Source organism: Tupaia chinensis, unplaced genomic scaffold (genome assembly GCF_000334495.1).
Source record: "Tupaia chinensis unplaced genomic scaffold, TupChi_1.0 Scaffold000377_2, whole genome shotgun sequence".
Lineage (NCBI taxonomy): Eukaryota > Metazoa > Chordata > Mammalia > Scandentia > Tupaiidae > Tupaia > Tupaia belangeri.
The window spans coordinates 3,216,712-3,227,938 of NW_006159876.1; the positions used below are offsets into that span (position 1 = coordinate 3,216,712).

The 11,227-nt window shown below is 56.0% G+C and overlaps 1 protein-coding gene across 1 annotated transcript in view; it reads left to right on the forward strand.

The window, feature by feature from the left end:
• The window catches only part of MEGF11 (multiple EGF like domains 11), a 273,906-nt gene that overhangs the window by 42,011 nt on the left and 220,668 nt on the right, over positions 1 to 11,227 (forward strand). The gene's annotated exons all lie outside the window — the stretch shown is intronic.

An 11,227-nucleotide genomic window follows, 5' to 3' on the forward strand; every position in this document is an offset into this window, starting at 1 on the left:
AGGAATGCACTATCGATGGCTTCGACAGCTCAGCCGGGAAAATCCTTTACCAGGCAAGGAAGGCCAGGGTGCCAGGAACAGGCCCAGAGCAGGTCTGGGGCCTGCAGCGTCGATCCGGGGAACTGACCACAGGACTGGGGCTTCCCTCAGTCCCCGTGGTTAGACGGCATGGCTTTATGCGGAAACAGATCGGAAGGTTCTGACAAGGTGGCCGTTTTCATTGGTAAACGGTTAGTACCTGGTAAGCCGGGTTGAGGCAAGGCAGGCTAACATGTCAGGTGCCGGTCAGGGGAGTTTGTGATCTGGCCTTTGGTGACAGATGGCGCCAGGACCCCAGGCTGGAAAGGGGGCGCTGAGACCCCAGACTCAAATCCGTTGGGCCGGGCTTTGCCTCTAAGCTGGAGATTCACCGGGATTTGTTCACTGGTCCTTGTCCTTCCTTCTGTCACACATTTGCTGGTAGGACACGTGTGCTGGCCAGGGGGAGGGAGAGGGAAGGTGAGGAGACACCTCGTGGTGGCCACACCACCGTTCTATCTTTTCCTTTCTGTTCTTGGGGTTTGGAGCACACATGTACACATGTCCAGTGTGTTTTTCAAGCGACCAGATCTGGGACTTGAACCACGTAATTGGTCATATGGGATCCATTCGCCCTAGCCACCAGGCCGTGGGCTAGCTCTCATTGGAATTTTTCTGAAGAACATTTTGCTGTCTCACCACGGAGGGGTTTGGGGCTTAGCATTGTCCTGGTTTCTTGCATGTTCGCCCTGCACAGGACAGGCAGGGCCCACATTAGTGACAGCCCTGGATGAGGGGCGTGGGGACAGCTCCTTTGCAGATTCAGATATTATTCCTTTGACACATCCTTCTGGAGCACTGCCCTGTGCCTGGTGCCATGCTCAGTAAAGCCCTCTCCTTGCCTTCATGGAGGGTACAAGAGCAGACAGATAGTATAGCGAAGTCAGTGTTGTGGCCTGTGGGGAAAACCAGATACCATGGGGCCAGGGGAGTGGGCAGTGCAATGAGGGAAGGCTTCTTGGAAGAAGTGCCATTCGAGTTTACGTAAAAGGTAAACACAAGCAGTGTTGGGAGAGCTGGAGAGCCAGGTTGTGGATGGAGGTCCAGGCGGTATGAAGGCCCTGTGGGGAGGGGTCCCTACGCATTCCCAACAGGAAGTTGCATTGCCCAAGAGGAGAGGGCAGCAGCGAGTACCCAGGCTGAAGTGAGTGGCCAGAGGAGGGACAATAAAGGGAGCCTTCCTCCCGCTGAGAACACTGGGAGGCAGACTTGCCTTGGTCCGATGGTCCATGGGCTAGAGCAGGCCTGTACAGTGCCCGGCACACAGTAGGTGTCGATAAGCGTGTTGTGGGCGTACGTAATGTTGAGCATGACCGTCTCCAGGAAGCCCCTCCACCATCTTCCTCCGCTCCCCAATTATGGAAGGATGATCTGCTCCCTCCTGGGGCTCATCCTACACTTGGCTGGTTGTGATTTCCGCACGGTAACATTTTAGGGCCCGGGCTCCCCGCCCACCCCCTCACTTGCTCGCTCACTCAGATGTTCCTTCTTGTCCCACTATAAGGTTGTGGGTACCAGGAAAGCAGAAACTGGAGTGTTTGCTTGTGGTATTCCCAGGACGTACACAGCCTCTGGCACACAGTAGGTGCTTCATCAATGCTTTTGAAGAGAGCGACTGCTCACGGGCAGGGGAGTGAGATAGATGACCCTGGAAGACGTAGTAGCCAGACTTACATGTGCCCAGAACTGCTCCCAGTGGCTTGTGTGTGTTACTTCAATTTGATCTACTCATGGCCACTGTAATTTAATGTTTTGAGAGGTTTTTGCTATAGGGCATATATGCTCGCTGGAAAGATGAAGACAGAGAGACAGAAAGCAAGAAATCACTCCCCTCCCACACACCTTAGGGGAATGGCCATGTGATAATCTCTTCTCCTCTATTCTCTCCTCAAGATCTTGGGCACGCATGCACACGCGCCCGGTGTGAGTTTAAGCCACTGGGTCTGGGACTTGAACTGCAGTCAACTACGTGGGAGTCCAGCGACATAGCCATTACACTATCTGCTGGCCTCTGCCCACTTTAATTTTGAACTTATGAGTAGGGGACTACTGTCCTTATTTTATAGATGAAAAAACTGAGGCCCAGAGAAGTTACAAGACTTGCCTAAGGTTGCACAGACAGGAAGTGGCGGAGCTCAAACCTGAACCCAGACACCATGGCTCCCAAGTCTGTTCTCATATCACAGCCCCAGCCCTTGGAACTGCTGAGGGGGCATGCTCCCGTGGCCCCCCAGACCCCTGCTTCTTGGGGTAAGGGGTCAAGAGCCGGCAGGGGAAGAGGTCTGCAGGGCAGGGGGAGGCCGGGCCTTTCTGTGCTCTGTACTCCCTGCATAACCCCTGCTCACGAAGCCCAGCACGTGCGGAGCTTGGAGAGTGCCTGTCCAGTGAAGGCACACGTGCTGGGTATTTGCACGAGTAAGCAGAGGGTGCACAGAACAGGGAGACCCTGGGGTGCAGGCCCGCCCGTTCCCACCCAAGCTTACAACCAGTGGACCTTCATGAGAGAGAGGGCCTGGTGGGACGGTGGCTTCTCTTTGTTCCAGTCTCTTCTCTGAGAACCTGATAGGTGGGGTGTGCTCAGTGTTCCCCTGGGTAAATCCATTCACCAGTGAGCTGAGCCTGGACTGTCTCCTCCCTCCCCACACCCCAGCCCTGCACCTCCCACTCTCCCAGCGCTGTCCCACCCCACCCCGCCCTTGGGTGGAGTAGGAGCTCTTTCCGGCCTTGCTCAGGCCATCCTACCATCCTCTGAGCTGGAAAAAGCTAAGCCTGCTCTGGGGCCACGGAGTCCAGCTCTGCCCAGTCTCAGGAAGATGAATACTAATGACAGCAGCACAAAAAGAAAACAGCAACAGTCACGAGCAGCCTCTGGAGGACCAGTAGATGGGATAATGGTTATGTCTTTGGACTCCCACATGGCTGACCGCGGTTCGAGTCCCAGACCCAGTGGCTTAAAACTCATGCCAGGCATGTGTGTGTGTGCCCAAAGTCCTGAGAGAAGGATGGGGGAGAAGGGACTGCGGTGTGGCCATCCTCCCTGGGGGGTGATTCCTCACTTTCTGTCTCTCTGTCTCTCCAGTGAGCACACACACACCCTATAGCTAAAATCTCTCTGAAAAAAGAGGAAAGCCTAATCTCTGGCTTTAGGTGCTTTGCATGATTGAACGCATTTACCCTTTGCAGTAATGCTCCGATGGCCATTTTGCAGGAAACTGGGGACCAGGGAGGGTTCTCAAGGACCTGCTGCTGATACAGGCAGAACAGGGACCTGATTTTAAGTCAGGCTGCGCTGTCCGCTGAAGAAGCAAACCAGGAAGGGCAGCTCCCAGTGACAGATGGTGGCTCTGGGCCAGCTCGGCAGGCCGGGCAGGGGTGGCACACCGCAGTCCCCAGACCCGGAGAGAGCTCGGCCCTTATGCCCTTCCACCTTGTCGGCCTGCAGGCGAGGTGCTGCTTTCTTTGAAATTGACTGTCCGTGTCCCAGAGCCTGCTGTGGCCGCAGCAGGTAAAACCAGCCCTGGATGGGCTGAGAGGAGGGGCAGCCATGTTGACTCTTCCCGATCATGGAGGGGATCAGGGTGGAGAATGGAAAGGAACGAGTGATACGCTGCAGACGAATCGCTGTAGGGCTTCAGTGATGACTCCTCACCCCTCCCAGATGCAGACACACATGCACACACATGTACAAACACCCCGTGTGCCGTGTGACCTTGGGCATGGCCGAATTGCTCATGTTGGGCCCGTCACCTCCAAGTCGACACTTGGGCTTACTTGGATGTTGGTGATTTTATTTCCAAGTGGGATTCAGTGACCACCTGCTCTGAGGCTCCTGCCAGGAATGCTAATGGTGGACTGGTCAGTGCACCTAGGGGCATGGGAGACCGGGTTCGGGGGCTCCGGAAGTCCTTGCCATGGAATCCTGGGAGCCCCCCACTTCCCTGACCCCCGAGTCTTTCCTTGTCCTAGCTAGGTATCATGCTGGTTGGCCAGGGAGCGTGGAAGTTGTCTTTATTTATCTTGACCTTTTCATGTAAGTAATTTTTATAGTTCCATTAACTAGTAAGACCATTTGCAAACTGCCAGGCGAAATATATTACTGCGAACACCTCGGGGACTTGTGGGTCGTCTTGGGTGGAATGCTAATAGAATGGAGCCTGGACTTCTAGGGTTCCCCACGAGCGAGGGACAGCAGCCTGGGCTGGCTTTCGTCAGGATGGCCAGTGCTGGCTCAGCAGCCGCCTGCAGAGGAGCCCCTATGTCTAACTCCCGTACCTGGGCTGGGTGCCGCGATCCCTGTCCTGGCTCCTGGCTCCTGGCTCCTGGCTCCTGGGCTGCGGTGCAAGCTCAACCCTGGCCCCAGGACGGCCGCCCAGCCTCCATCTGCACCTCGGGACGCATCTGCTCCACTGCCCAGCTCTGTGCCTGCATTCGTGGATTCTTCCCAGTCTTGGCATGAAAAGTCAGCAGTTGCTCCACAGAGCCCTGAACTCCCAGAGCTGCAGGGAGCATTCTGATCATTCACGCTGCTCCTTTGTTTTACAGACAAACTAGAGGAGGGAGGCGTGTTGGCTAAGTTCCCACAGCACAGCAGTGACGCACTGGGCACCGGGACTCGCTTACGTGAACCCATGGCCCTGGTGCTGGTCCAGTGTGTGTTCAAGAGCAGGCCTTAAACATGGCCTCACACACGTGACGCCCCAGCCAGTTAGGGTCCTGGCAAGAAATGGATGGCACCTTAAGGAGGATCACTGAGGAGTGTTTAATAAGATGATTTTATTGTATTTATTCAGTTTTTAGATGTTTGCCATAGGTAGATGCACTTGTCAGAGAGACAGAGAGGGAAAGAAAGCATCACTCCCGGTGGGGGGTGGCCTCACCACAATCCCTTCTCCTCTCAGGATTTTGGGCATGCATGCACATGCAGCCTGGCAAGTTTTTCAAGCCACCTGGTCTGGGACCTGAATCATGTACTCCGCCATGTGGGAATCCCACACCTTAACCACCATGCTGGCATAAGAGAGAGAAAGAGAGGAGAGAGAGGGAAGGAGAGAGGAAGTTAGAGAGAGAGATAGAGACCTCTGCCAGCCCTTGGGCACTCGGCTTGATCCTGGCATGCACAGGGAGGTCCAGAGACATGAATCTAAGGCCTTCCTGTGTGGTCAGCTACACTTCCACAGTGCCACCACCTAGTCCCTAAAATGAGTATTTATAAAGCTGGTGGGGCAGCCCATGGTGTAATGGTTAAGGTGTTGGACTCCCATGTGGCCGACCGCAGTCTGAGTCCCAGACCCAGCAGCTTGAAACTTACCCCAGGCATATGTGCGTGCATGCCGCAAATCCTGAGAGGACAGTGGAGGAGAAGGGATTGTGGTGTGGCCATCCCCCCCGGGAGGTGATTTCTCACTTTCTCTGTCTCTCTGGTGAGTGCATGTGCCCCTTAGCAAAAATCCCTAAAATAATAATGTGGGAAGGGACAGGGGACAGAAATAAGAGATGGTGCCGTATCAAGGGCCACAACCCCAGAGAGCCGACACCACCCCAGGGCCGGACCTTTAGCAGGAGAAGGGCACCACCAGCACCACCCACAGCCCAGCCTCCCACTCGCTGGCGTTTCCACTGGCCAGACCCATCAGGAAGCCTGTTTGTGCTGTCCGTGGAGGTCAGTTCTCGATGCAGAGGAAGGTGGAGGGGGTGGAGGGAGGGTTGGAGGGGGGACATCTAGCTCACTCAGTGTCGGGTGACCCCGCGAGCTGTAGGGAAGGGTGAGGACTGCCCAGTCACCTCCAGTCTGCTGCACATTTGGTTAGAGCACAGCCACAACTGTTGCACCCGTCTCTCGGGCTGCCGTGCCGCCAGGGCAGAGCCAAGTAGCTGCTGCAGAGGCACAGGGTCGCCGAGTCGAAAACGCTCACTGCTGGGCTTCCTGGGGAGCAGGTCCCCTCCTGTGCAGTCCTGGTTTGGTTTGGAACTATGGGACATTTCAGGTTCCTTCCTCCCTTCTGATTTTTTTTTTTAACTTGCCAAGAGGCACATGTGCTCACCAAAAAGGTCTCCCCGTGGGAGGGTGGTCCCGATCCCATCTCCATTTCTCTATCTAGTCAGGATTTAGGGCACACGTACACATGACCGTGGTGTGTTTTTCGAGCCCCTGGGGCCAGGATTCAAACTTTGGCTATGTAGGACCCAGCTCCCATCACCACCAGGGCCATGGGGCCAGCACTATCCTCCCCTCCCCTCCCGGGATGACCACGCGGTAAAACAAGGCCAAAAAGGCGCGGAGGCAGCACTACCTGACGCTGGGCCTGCTTTCCAAAGCGGCTGTGGGTCCACCCACCGCAGCAAAGGCTGCCCAGCTGTAGGGCGGCCTGAACACCGACTCAGCATTTCATTTCCGTCCCTGTCCTCTTGGGGGCTCGCGATAATGAATATGGATGCTTTAATGGTCACTCGTGTTGCCATCAACAGTCTCGCTCAGGCAGACACCAGGAACCGTGCGGTGACTTGAGAAAAGAGGCCAAGTGACCGGTCCTCCCTCTCTGCTAGGCACAGTGCAAACTAAGTGCTGAGGATCCACTGCCCTGTTTAACCCTCGAGGTCGGTATTGGTACTCGAGGTCGGTATTGGTACTCGAGGTCGGCATTGGTACTCGACGGGGTCGGGAACTAAACCGCATCAAGGGCTACTAATGAGCGCATTGGCGGAGCTGGCAGGGAGCTATACTAGCCTGGGGTCTCCCAGCCCTTTCTCACTGTCACCCCTCCTTCCCAGGAGGCATTTCAGATCTCTCTGTCTCCCTCTCTCTCTTTTCAGTTTTGCTGTAGGGCGTGTGCATTCACAAAAGAGAGCCAGACAGACAGAGAGAGAAGGAAAGTGAGAAAGCACCCCCATGGGGATGGCCTCACTGTATCCCTTCTCCTCCAGTCTCCTCTCAGGATTTTTTTTTTTTTTTGAGAGGTTTTCACTATAGGGCGCGTGCGCTCGCCAGACAGACAGAGAGAGACATAGAGACAGAAAGCGAGAAATCACCCCCCGGGGGGATGGTCACGTCGCAATCCCTTCTCCTCCATTCTCCTCTTGGGATCTTGGGCACGCATGCACACACGCCCGGCGTGAGTTCTAAGCCACCGGGTCCGGGACGCGAACTGCGGTCAACTACATGGGAATCCAGCGACATAGCCATTATGCTAACTGCTGGTTCCCATTCCTCTCAGGATTTTGAGCACACACACCAGCATGATTTATTTTATTTATTCATTTATTTTAATTTGACCAGAGAGAGACAGAGAGAAAGTAAGAAAGCAAGCCACCAGATCTGGGACTCTCAACTGTGGTCAGCCACGTGGGAGTGTCCAGTGCCTTTACCACCACCCCACCTGCTGGTCCCATGCCCCTGTCCAGCATTATTTTCAATCTGCTGAGTCTAAGACTTGAACCGTGCAGTTGACCATGTGGGATCCAGCCACCTTAACCTCAATGCTACCTGCTGGCCCTAGACCTTTTGTCTTACTCACCTCATCCCATGAAATTCTAGCAGTACAAGTTCCCTGCACTTGTCCACTGTGCCGTACAGTCAGACTATGACGTAGGGTCACCTGAAACTGCATGAGCTAGATGTCCCCCCTCCGACCCTGGAGCGGAGACCGGGCTGCCCTCCTGCAGGGAGTGTCAGCAGGTCCCTCAGAACCCCTCACCCTGCCACATCTTGTAGGACCTCAGTAAAGGATGGGAGTAAGGGGGACAAGGACCTCACCCTTTGGTTGAGGAGACCCTACTAATAACAAAGGCAGGAATCATGCGTCACGTACTATATGCTGGGCCCTGGGACTCCCTCGGCCCATTTAATCCCCGCACAGCCTGTGACGCCCAAGCTGTCCCCAGTCCCCAGTGACAGAGTCAGCAGTCACTTGCCCTGAATTTCAACCTGCAAAGTAGCGCTCCCGGATCCCACCTGGCATTCTGGGTGCCCACGGCGCTGTCCTGCTTCTCGCTAGGAATGTTTCTGAGCTGGTCCTCGACTTACCATGGGGCCACGTCCCAATAAACCTGTCATCGGAAGTTGAAAATACCCTAAAATTCACTTAACGCACTCACCTAACATCGTAGCGTGGCCAAGCTCACTTTAAACGTGATCAGAGCACTCGTATTACCCTGCAGTTGGGCAAAATCATCTAACACAAAGCCTATTTTGCAGTTAAGTGTGGGATATGTCGGGTAATTTATTGAATGCTGTACTGAAAGTGAGGAGCAGAATGGCTGTACGGTACTCAAGTATAGTTTCTACTGAATGCATATCGCTTTCTCGCTGTTGTAAAATAAAAAAATCGTTAAGTTGAGCCATCTGAAGTTGAGGACTTGGAATATTACTTCTCAGCAGGGCCGGGAGAGGGGCAGCGGCCCCCCTGCAGTCGGTCGGAAGGCAGGTCCCCTCAGAGCCGTCTGAGGTCCCCAGTCTGTGACCGCAGAGATGAGACATGCAGGGGTGGGAAGAGGGGCCCCACAGGACACCCTGTTCAGGGTTACAGGTGTGTCAGAGGGAGGAGAGGGGGGTTGTAGGTCCCCCACCCAGCCCTCCCAGGGGATCAGGTGCGGAGCCCAGCACCAGCGAGGCAAGCTATAGGGACACTGCAAGGCTGGGCCACCTGGTGGGTGTGGGTCTGGATCCCAAACCATCCTAGGCAGGCTGGCCGAGCGGTGTGCACCCGTGATCCTGGCTCCCTGGGACGCCCCAGCAGGGATGGTTAATGGTGAGATCTTACCCACAATCCCTCTGTCTCTGCTCCTCCTCCCCACCCATAAACATGAACATAAGAAAAGGGGGTGGTGGAAGCTGTACACTCTGGAAGCAGCTCCTGTATGAACCCCAGGCCTTATAGAGGGGGCTGCCCACTCCTGGGCTCCATGCAGGTCCTGGGGCAGGAGTCAGCCAGCCCAGCCCCAGGGAAGGCCTCAGGTGTCACTTGCCTCACCGCCATCCTCCATCACTCCTCAGGAGATTGCCCTCAGGGGCCGCACACACAGTGGCCTGGGTGGCAGGTAGGGCAGCCTGCACTGGTGCTTGCCCTCAGAATGTCACGCTTCAGCACTATCCACACGACCCCAAAAGTATGAATGGATTGGGGTTCTGGCAAGCACACAGTGCAGGCACGACACTGGGACGATGACGTCTGGAGGGACCCCAAGGACACCACCTGGATTCCTGGAGTCTGGTCCAGGGTTTGTGGGATGGCCGTCCTCCAGGTGCAGGGTCTCCAGGGCCAGGGTGCCGGGTACTGGGCGGCCATGGTCTATGTCTGCAATCTGACGGGAGATGAGCCTTTGGGGGGACCCAGAGAACAGGAAGTATGGTGTGCAGCTTGCTCAGAGCCCCTGAAGGTCGTCCCTCCCAGTTAGAGAGGACGCAGGAGGCAGGCCCTGGCCCAGGTGTCAGGGGAGATGGGGCAAGACTCTGGGTGGTCTTCCTTTTCAGATTCCCCGTTCCCTCCCTCAGGCTGGTCTGAGCCCCTGCCTGGCCCCACTCTGCAGGGTGCTCAGTGAAGGCAGCCCCTCCTCTCCTGTCCCCTGGGACCACTGCGATGACATGGGGCTGTTCCCTGTGGGCTCACTCCCCGACCTCTGAGCCCTGTGGGCAGGGGGACACCAGCCTGGCGAAACTAAAGGCCAGGTCCTGGGCTTCTCACACCCTCAAGCCCTAAAGGCCTCTCCGTAGGGGGTCACCCCCCCTCAGCTCCTTCTTCCCTGGCCCAGTGGTCACGCTGTCCCTGAGATCATGGGCACTTGGGCCTTGTTTCTCCAGGTATAAAAAGGAGGAGCTGGAAAGGGTTTCCTCGGAGGTCTCTTCCAGCCCCAACACTGGGCAGCCCATCGCCTGCTCTTGCTGTCCTGGAACAGCCAAGGCCAGGACTGGGAGCTGGGACACCAAGGGGTGCTGTCGAGTGCATACTGGGGTGCTGGCCCATCTGGGCTTATTCGGAAGGTCCAGTGGGGCCAGGGGCAGTTGGGCAGCAGGGGTGACCGGTGGGGTTGGCCTGGCAGCCAGGCAAGCGGGCACATGGCTTCTGGGGGAGCTGGCTCCTGGGAAGCTGGTTCACCACTCCCCGGGGCTCCGAGTGAGCAGGACCCGGAGCTGCGGATGTGTCCAGCGTGAACCACACCTACTGTGGGCAGACATGCCACACTTGGTGCCAGCACCACCCACATGCCACATCCAGGCCTGGAGCGGACACGCTGCTCCAGACCGTGGCCAGCGGGGCATCTGAAACGACGCTTCCAGAGCCTGCCTTGCCCGGGGACCTGGGCAAAGCTAAGGCAGCTGCTTCAGGACCAGCCTCTGCGCTTGCCGGGAGGGGGCCAGAAGACCCCACGGCAGCCATAAAGTGGGTCTTGTCTAACCTCCCGGTGGCAATCCCCAAGCAGTGGGCGTCAAGGCAGCGGCCAGGGGGCTGTCGGGAGGTCCGGGGAAGCCCCTCAGAACTCTCGGCAGGGGGCCACCAGCTCTTGAAGCCATGTCAGTACTGGGCAGAGACGGTCTCCAGCTGCTTTCAGGAAAAATGCTTTCATCTAGATCCCGTCTAAGAAACTGACAGGGTTGATGGTAGCTCTGATTTCCCCTGCTTTCAAAATTGGTAGGGGTGGCAGATGGGGGTTTTCTGTAATCCTTCACTGATGGATTAGGTGATGGGGAGACGGCTCAGGAGCAAAGGATGACCTTGAGAAAATGCGGATTCTGTCAAAGCAAGAGAGCAATCCTCTCCCTTCCCCAAACTGCTGTCAGTAAGCCTTGGCGCCGGAGCAGGCGGTGGAAACTTCGCCTGCGCCGTGGCCTCCCGCTCAGGAGGCTGTAACGTTTGACTGCGTGATAAGAAATTGCCAGGCACTTTCTAATTACAATTATCATCATCGTGGATGTCTCTCTTAATTACTTTCTTATAATTAGCTGTTGCCTTTTCCTCGGCATTTGTGTACTTTGCAGATTTGCTGACATTTGAGAGCCCCAAAATAGGGACATTGGGGAGGAGGGCAGAAAGGTGGGGGAAAGTGAGAGGAATCAGTTCTTTTCAGGTAAGCTGATACATTTGGGGGCCTTTGCAGAAAGAAATTGGGGACAGCAAAGGAGAGGAGTGGCAGATGAGTGATGACAGGAAGTGGCATT